The sequence below is a fragment of the Labrus mixtus genome, chromosome 8 (assembly GCF_963584025.1).
Source record: "Labrus mixtus chromosome 8, fLabMix1.1, whole genome shotgun sequence".
NCBI classification, from domain to species: domain Eukaryota; kingdom Metazoa; phylum Chordata; class Actinopteri; order Labriformes; family Labridae; genus Labrus; species Labrus mixtus.
This window is the reverse complement of record NC_083619.1, coordinates 29,086,450-29,094,964: the sequence shown is the minus strand read 5'-3', so window position 1 is coordinate 29,094,964 and position 8,515 is coordinate 29,086,450.

Here is an 8,515-nt window from a genome sequence, read left to right as displayed (position 1 = left end):
GAACGCAATGTCCGTCTTTTTAACTGGAAGCAGCATGCTTCCGCAGGTTGATTTCAAAACATGAGCGAAACCGTGAGAATCAGACTCTCTACTCTCAGAATATTCTGATGCAGGCCATACATATGAGGTGATATTGGATATGCTGTCAACCTTTCACAACATTCATATGAGTATCCGTACGCTAAAGACACGTTTAAAAGAAGCAGCTTTGTACAGACGATGGAACTATTCTCCACTAGCCGAGGTTCAGACTGAGCTGCAGGGCAACTCTTCGGCTATCGGACTATGTGGCAAGTTCTTCAACAAAAACACAAACTGTGTGAAAGGAGAAGTAGTAATGAGCTTGTTGAAACAATAAGTCCACATGGGACGGCTTTGAGAACACGCCGGAGGTTTACAAGACGCACGTATCATTCCATGAGTCTGAACTACAGATGGCATGCAGATGGCTATGACAAACAGAAACCCTTTGGATCGGCCCTCTCAGGATGTATAGATGGCTTTTCGATGAGAATAATGTGGCTTGTTTGTGGAACTACTAACAACAACCCATCTGTCATCGCGCACAATTATATTAATTGTATATTAAAAGTGTTGGTGTGATCCCAATGAGATTAAGAACTGACCTCGGAACAGAACATGGGACAATTGCAGCAATACAATGTGCCCTCCGCCATGCACATACGGACTACTATGGAGGCTCGTCAAGACACAGTTACAGCTCATCAACAGGGAATCAGCATATCGAGTCATGGTGGTCCTTTTTCAGAAGAGGAAGGTATGTAACTATGTATTACTAGTGATCAGATCAATTATTCAATATTCACTATTATGAATTATTGTTTTCAGACCACTCTTTAAAATGCTGATAACATTCCTCATCTCAGCCCTCTAGATTATTCAATCAATTAAACATTTCTCCTCGTGTAAAAAAAAAAACAACAACTTTGCATTTAATGTATTCCTAGGTCTCAGTTTTGGATGGACCTGTTTGGAGACTCTGGACACTTCAACGGTTGCCATGAACACCAGTGCTTACTGAGATTCTGCTTCAGTAATGTTCTGCAGAAAGACCTGGATGAATGTACGGACCTCTGGAACAAGCACAGGGTTCGACCATCCAGACTTGCCTCATGTCCTGGAGGGATTCCAAACGAACTCTTTGTTGCCTCACAGGTAATCCACATCAACTCAGAGTTAAATGATCATAAACTGAATATTGTATTATAACAAATTGCACTGCACTCGTTATGGTAACTATATTTGGATTATTGTACATTTTGTAAATTATAGTATTTAATATAATTAATAGGCTAGTTGTCCTGCCTTTGTTTACTTTCACATTTCTGTAGATCAACAAGCAAACACATCTTATTAACAATGGCCATTTCAAACTACATTTCTAAAATCTGGTTAAAAAACCTTTTCATAATTCTATAATTGTCTGAATTTGCAGGTTTGGTTCAAGGGACTGTGGATTTGCTGTTGAAGACAGGGAACTAAATGTGTTTCCGGAGGCCAGGCAAACAATTGATTCATGAGGTGACCCAGACATTCAGGTTTATCTACAACAGGCTGTGGAACAAAATGGATTACAGCAGCCACAAAATAGCTGGGCTATAGATGTGGACTATACTGAAGCCCTTACCACATATTCATCACATACAGCGAGTAGCACCCGAGCAGCGTGAGCGTATTGCATAATTTTCTGTTCTGTCCTCCTCTGCACTGTGTTACTGTGTACCTACTCTTAGCTTAGCTTAGCAGTTAGCTTTATTTAAAATTGCTTCTTTTCCTGTCTCTCCCTCTCCTGCTCTCTCCTGCTCTACGTGTCAGATGTTAAGTTACTCCTCGTCCTCCTTTAGTGATAATGATACTTGTAAGAAATGTAGTTTATTTTTAGCTTTGGAGGCGAGGGTGTCTGAGTTAGAGAGACGGCTCCGCACCATTGAGTCAGAGTCATCATATGCAGCTGTAGTTAGCCAGCCACCTGTAGTCGGTGCGGGCCGACATAGCTTGGCTTCCCCCCCGGTAGCTCCCGAGCAGCCGGGAGGCAGTGGCTGGGTTACTGTCCGAGGGAAGCATAGTCGAAAACCGAAGCACACAGTTCTCCACCAACCACTTCACGTTTCAAACAAATTTTCCCCACTCAGCGACACACCCGCTGAGAATAAAACTCTGATTATTGGAGACGCCATAGTCCGAAACGTGAAGCTAGCGAAGTCAGCGGGCATAGTTAGGTGTATACCCGGGGCCAGAGCGGGCGACAACGCATCTCATTTAAAGTTGCTGACAAAGACTAAAGGTAGATTTGATACAATTGTAATTCATGTCGGCACTAATGACTCCCAACTACGCCAGTCGGAAGTCACTAAGGTTAATGTGGAGTCGGTGTGTAGTTTTTCTAAGACGATGTCGGACTCCGTAGTGTTCTCTGGACCCCTCCCAAATCAGACCAGTGATGACATGTATAGCCGCATGTCATCACTCAACAGCTGGCTGTCGAGGTGGTGTCCAGCAAACGATGTGGGCTTCATAGATAACTGGTAGTCTTTTTGGGGAAAACCTGGTCTGCTAGCTAGAGACGGCATCCATCCCACTTTGGACGGTGCAGCTCTATTATCTAGAAACATAGCAGAGGTTATTAGTCCAAAACCCTGACAACAACACAGAGTTCAGACCAGGAGGCAGAGCTGCAGTCTTACGCACTTCTCTGCGCCTCCCTTAGATCTGTCTCCCAGTCTCTATAGCTGTAATTCTGAATCGAACTGTAGTTATACTATAGGTACTGTGTCTGTCCCCCGGCCCAGACCCGTTTTTATAAGTCATCCAAACGGCGTGAATTGTCAAAATCTCATTAGAATCAAAACTACGAATACGATTTTGCTACAAGATCGGAGGATTCACTGCGAACTTTTGAACATTAGGTCCTTAGCATCCAAGTCTCTTTTAGTGAATGATCTGATATCAGATCAGCATATTGATTTACTTTGTTTGACTGAAACCTGGCTGTGTCGAGATGAATATGTTAGTTTGAATGAATCCACTCCTCCCAGTCATTTTAATACTCATATACCTCGAGACACCGGACGAGGTGGTGGAGTAGCAGCTATTTTTAATTCCAGTCTTTTAACTAACCCTCGACCAAAGCTGAATTTTTCTTCTTTTGAAAGCCTTGTTCTTAGTCTTCCACATCCAGTCTCAAGAACCTTTCAGCCAGTTCTAGTTGCTGTAGTTTACCGTCCTTCTGGCCCATATTCTGAGTTTCTATCTGAGTTTGCAGAATTTTTATCAGACTTAGTCCTTAGCAGTGATAGAATAATTGTTGTAGGTGACTTCAATATCCATGTGGATGTTGAAAATGATAGCCTGAGCACAGCTTTCATGTCACTATTAGACTCTATTGGTTTCACCCAGGGTGTAAACGAACCTACTCATCATTTTAACCACACCCTGGATCTTGTTTTAGCTTATGGAATTGAAATCCATAACCTTACAGTTTTCCTAGAAAATCCTCTGCTATCAGACCATTTTTTTTATTACATTCGATTTTGTCCTACCAGAATTACCTCTGCCTGGAAGAGGTGTGCTCTCTAGAAGTTTGGCGGATAGTGCTGTGGCTAGATTTAAGGAAGCTATTTCAGCTGTTTTTGATTCAGTACCGTGTTTCAACCCAGTTGGAAACTCTTATGATAGCTTTAGTCCCTCTCAGCTAGATCAGTTTGTTGATAGTGCAGTGGATTCGCTGAGAGTTAGTCTGGATTCGATTGCTCCCCTAAAACAGAAGGTTGTCAAGCGGCGGAGAGTGGCTCCATGGTTCAACTCAGAAACCCGTACTCTGAAACAATCGTCGCGGAATTTTGAAAGAATATGGCGCTTGACCAAAACGGTAGAATCTCGTTCTTTCTGGCAGGATAGTCATAGAAGATATATGAAGGCTCTACATCACGCCCGAGCTGCCTACTACTCCTCTCTAATCGAGGAAAACAAAGGCAATCCTAGATACCTTTTCAGCACTGTAGCCAGGCTGACAGAGAGTCATGGCTCCATTGAGCCTTGTATTCCTCTAGCCCTCAGCAGTAATGACTTCCTGAGCTTTTTCAACAACAAAGTTCTAGACATCAGAGACAAAATTGGTAACCTCCTGCCCTTACCTGGTGCAGGTACGTCTGATACGGCAGAGACAGTTCCAGGACCAGATATTAGTCTCGACTGTTTTTCTCCAATCGACCTTTCAGAGCTATATTCCATTTTTTCTGCGTCAAAACCGTCAATCTGTATTTTAGACCCAATCCCAACCAAGCTGTTTAAGGAAGTCTTTCCCTTAGTTAGCAACTCTATATTAAATATGATCAATTTGTCTTTACTGGCAGGCTTTGTACCCCAGGCATTTAAAGTAGCGGTAATCAAACCTCTACTTAAAAAGCCTACTCTGGACTCAGGAACTCTGGCTAACTACAGGCCTATATCCAACCTTCCTTTTTTCTCGAAGATCCTGGAGAAGGTGGTATCTAAACAGCTGTGTGACTTTCTCCATGACAACAGTTTATTTGAGGAGTTCCAGTCAGGATTTAGAGTCCACCATAGCACTGAGACTGCACTAGTTAGAGTTACAAACAATCTACTTCTAGCCTCAGACACGGGACTTCTGTCTGTGCTCGTCTTGTTAGATCTTAGTGCTGCTTTTGACACCATTGACCATCGGATCCTGTTGTACAGACTGGAGCATTTGCTTGGAATTACAGGGACTGCTTTAAGTTGGTTTGAATCCTACTTATCAGACCAATCTCAGTTTGTACATGTTAATGATGAGTCCTCTATGCACACTAAAGTTTGCCATGGAGTCCCACAAGGTTCAGTGCTTGGACCAATTCTCTTTACATTATATATGCTTCCTCTGGGAAATATTATGAGGAAACACTCCATACAGTTTCATTGTTATGCAGATGATACTCAGCTTTATGTATCAATGAAGCCCGATGGCACCCATTTTACCTGCTTCTTGTAAAGTGTCTCGAGATAACACTTGTTATGAGTTGACGCTATACAAAGAAAAATTGATTGATTGATTGATATTCCATGTTACAGTAAACCTATAGCTGAGAAAAAATGTTTCTGCTTTAGCAGGAGATGGCTTTACATTAATGACTGGACTGTAAGTGCTTATATTTTGGGAACTACTGAGTCTTAATTGTGAACTGACATATATGTGGCATAAAGGGTTTTAATTGTTAATAAAAGGACGATCTACCAAAATTCTCAAATGTGGTACTTTCTATTTTCAGGTTTGGTAACTGGAAAAGCACAAAATATTTTATTCTGTGTGAACTGATATCACGATTTACACTACATGTAGAACATCTAGTAGACAGTTTCCTTGTATAGTATGCCATGTTAACAGCAGATACTGTGCATTAATGCTACAGAAGTCACAAGCTAAAGAAATCACAACATCTGTACACACCAGTATTTTACCCTCATAAAGGTATTTGTTTCATTTATTGAAAACCAACATATGTTGCTGGAAAAAATGCAGAATACATCATATTTGTTAGTAAATAAAATGTCATAGCATTTTTTTCAAATGAGAGTAAGCCATGAAAACAAAGACACAGCAAAATAAAAAACAAGGAGCTAAAATCAGTACAAGAATCGTGAAGTGTGAACCGTCTCCAAGGTTTGAAAACATCTAAATACATGAACAGATCTGGGGCCCGTTTCTGAAAGAAGGTTTTGTGTAAACTCTGAGTCAGTTCACCCTGAAATGAGGGAAACTCTGGGTATTCCGTTTCAGAAGAGGAGGTCACTCAAACCCGAGAAAGAGGGGTAACTCCAGCCCGTTTCAGAGGGAGAGGTTACTTTACCTTTGAGTCAGTTACTATGGTAACTGAGTCTGTGAACCTAACCTGGTCGTGAGCAGGTTTTCTTCAGTGAACCCTGAGTTTCTCTAGGTCTCCTCTTTCAGAGCCAGAAACACTGTTTCATTTCTTCATTCTTTCCGTATCACGCCGTGTTAGTGAAGATTCACCGTTTGTCTGAATAAAAATCCAGGTTGTTTTAATATGATATGTTTTAATATGATATGTTAGGATGGCAATAGCCTACTACAGCGTATAAAACAAACTATTTTATTGAACATGGCGTCTTTAAGTCGGTATGAAGGGGCTGCATTACTCCGTAGGGAATTAGAGCCTAGGCTACATTAACGTCAGGAGATGTTAATTTATAAACTAAACAGGATAAAGGTGAGAGGACATTTAGCCTGTGTGTGTGAATACAGCTTTATGTTGAGGATAAAGTTAATGCACATTCAAATAGACTCTGAATGAAGTTAACTATAAATCTATATGAGCCTATTGTGTTATTATATTTCATTTTGAGCTGTTTAAAAGTCGATTTTCTTCTGCTGGATTGCATCTTAATGAAAATAAATTGTCCATCAGTTTTGACCTGCAATATTTTAATTCTGATTAAATATTAAATTAATAGACTTTACGAGCAGCTGTTTTCTCTTACACCACTTCTCTCTCCTTTGCCGCTGCGCTGCAGCAGTTTTACTTTTTGTTCCTTCTTAAAACCTGTTCATATTCTCTGTATGGCCACATGAACATATTGATGTATTTTGAGATGGTTAAAGTAGGAGGATCTCTTTTTTGTCACCTGTTGCCATGGTGAATCATAGTATCGGGCTCCATTCATGTTGGCTTTTTATCATCGTGGTGCACGTGTGATAGGTGTAATTTATTTGAAATAACTGATAAGTTATAAATAAAACAGCGAATTCTTGTAAAAAATGTCATAAAACAATTGTAGAAGTTCATTTAAGTTTAATAATTTGTAAAAGATATCAGTGTTAAAACAGATTCAGTCTGAAGGATTTAAAACACTTTAAAAAAAATTTGTTAAAAACCTTTGAAATATACAGATATGTCTGCCAAGATTTATGAATCTGTCATCTACCTGTAATGTCTATCAAGAGATAATGCATGTGATTGATTAGTGATGCCTGCCGAGGCCGGAAGGGGGAGCTCTCAGCCGCGAGGCCTCATTCTGCATGACGCTGACAGAGGAAGCATCGTGTCTTGAGTCCATTTATTCATTTTACCCTTTTTCAGGTAAAAAGATAATATATATCTGTGTTTATCTACAAAGGATGTTTCTAGAGATGTTTTCGTGTTTATTGTTAGGAACTTACAGAAAGGTTGATGTTTAAAATGTTGTATTTACATTTTATGAAAGTTCAGTGAGACACTAAGCTAGGTTAGCTCCGTGTTGTATGTCGTCCACACGTCACCACACGAGGTCAGTGTTGGCATGAGCGCGTGTGTAGGTCTGGACGTGTGTGTATATTAAGATTCAGAATCTGAAAGTGTTTATAAGAATAGTCATGGTTGAGAATATTCATGTTTAATCGTGTCAGTGAGCACATATATTTTTTTGTTAGGAAGAAATTGTTCAACAGAAGAAATATGAAGTAAAGTGATAGACAGGATATTTTTGTTTGTATTTTCAACACTGTTGATTATTTTATTCTATTGTACTTACCTGTTATGTTTCATATTTGCCTGTGAAAAGAAAGCACCATTGTGACTATGTGGATCATTTTGAAAAAGATAAATTAAATCATTCTGCATGACGCTGACAGAGGAAGCATCGTGTCTTGAGTCCATTTATTCATTTTACCCTTTTTCAGGGCACAACACACGCGCTGAACACCGAGTAGACATACTCAGAGTTTATTTAATAAATTCAAATCTGCTGATCTGGAACCGAAAACTCAGAGTTTCCCACCTGAGAGTAAATCAACTCAGAGCTCAGGGTCAGACTGAGGGTTTGTTCAACCTTCTTTCAGAAACGAGCCCCAGGTCTGTAAGTGACTGCCTCAGAGTCAAACAATGTTTATCAGCAGTCACAGGGGATAATACAATCACTCTTAATGGATGGAAAGTCTCGTGACCTCTTGCCACAACCACTGCAAACCACGGCCGTACATTGTCTGGGAGCTCTTTGCCACAATTTGGGCAATACATCATGCATTTTAAATCTCCGCTTACTTCGTTGACATTTCTCTGCTTGGCTCCGGTTAAAAAGACGGACATAGCGTTCGTCCAATCAGCGACGATCCTTGTCGACGGCAGGTACCTACCTTTTCCGGTTTGAGTTGATGTGGTTGTGATTTTTGATTTGTGTTTGTGTTTTTTTAACACATTTTAGAAAATAAACTGCTGTCCACTTGTAACCTTGATGCTGGGTTGGTGAAATGGATCTTGGACTTCTTAACTTGCAGGCCCCAGGCAGTCAGGGCGACTGGTGCTCTATCAGTGAAGCGGTTGTCATCCACAGGCCAACCCCAGGTGTGTGTCCTGTCCTCTTCACTGTATATTTTATATACAAATGACTGCAGGAGCAACTTTGACAACAGGCTTCTCCCAACGTTTGCAGACAACACTGTTTTAATTAGTCTGCTCCAGGAGGGAGAGGTCGATCACGAGCCATTTGTAAAAGATTTTGTGGA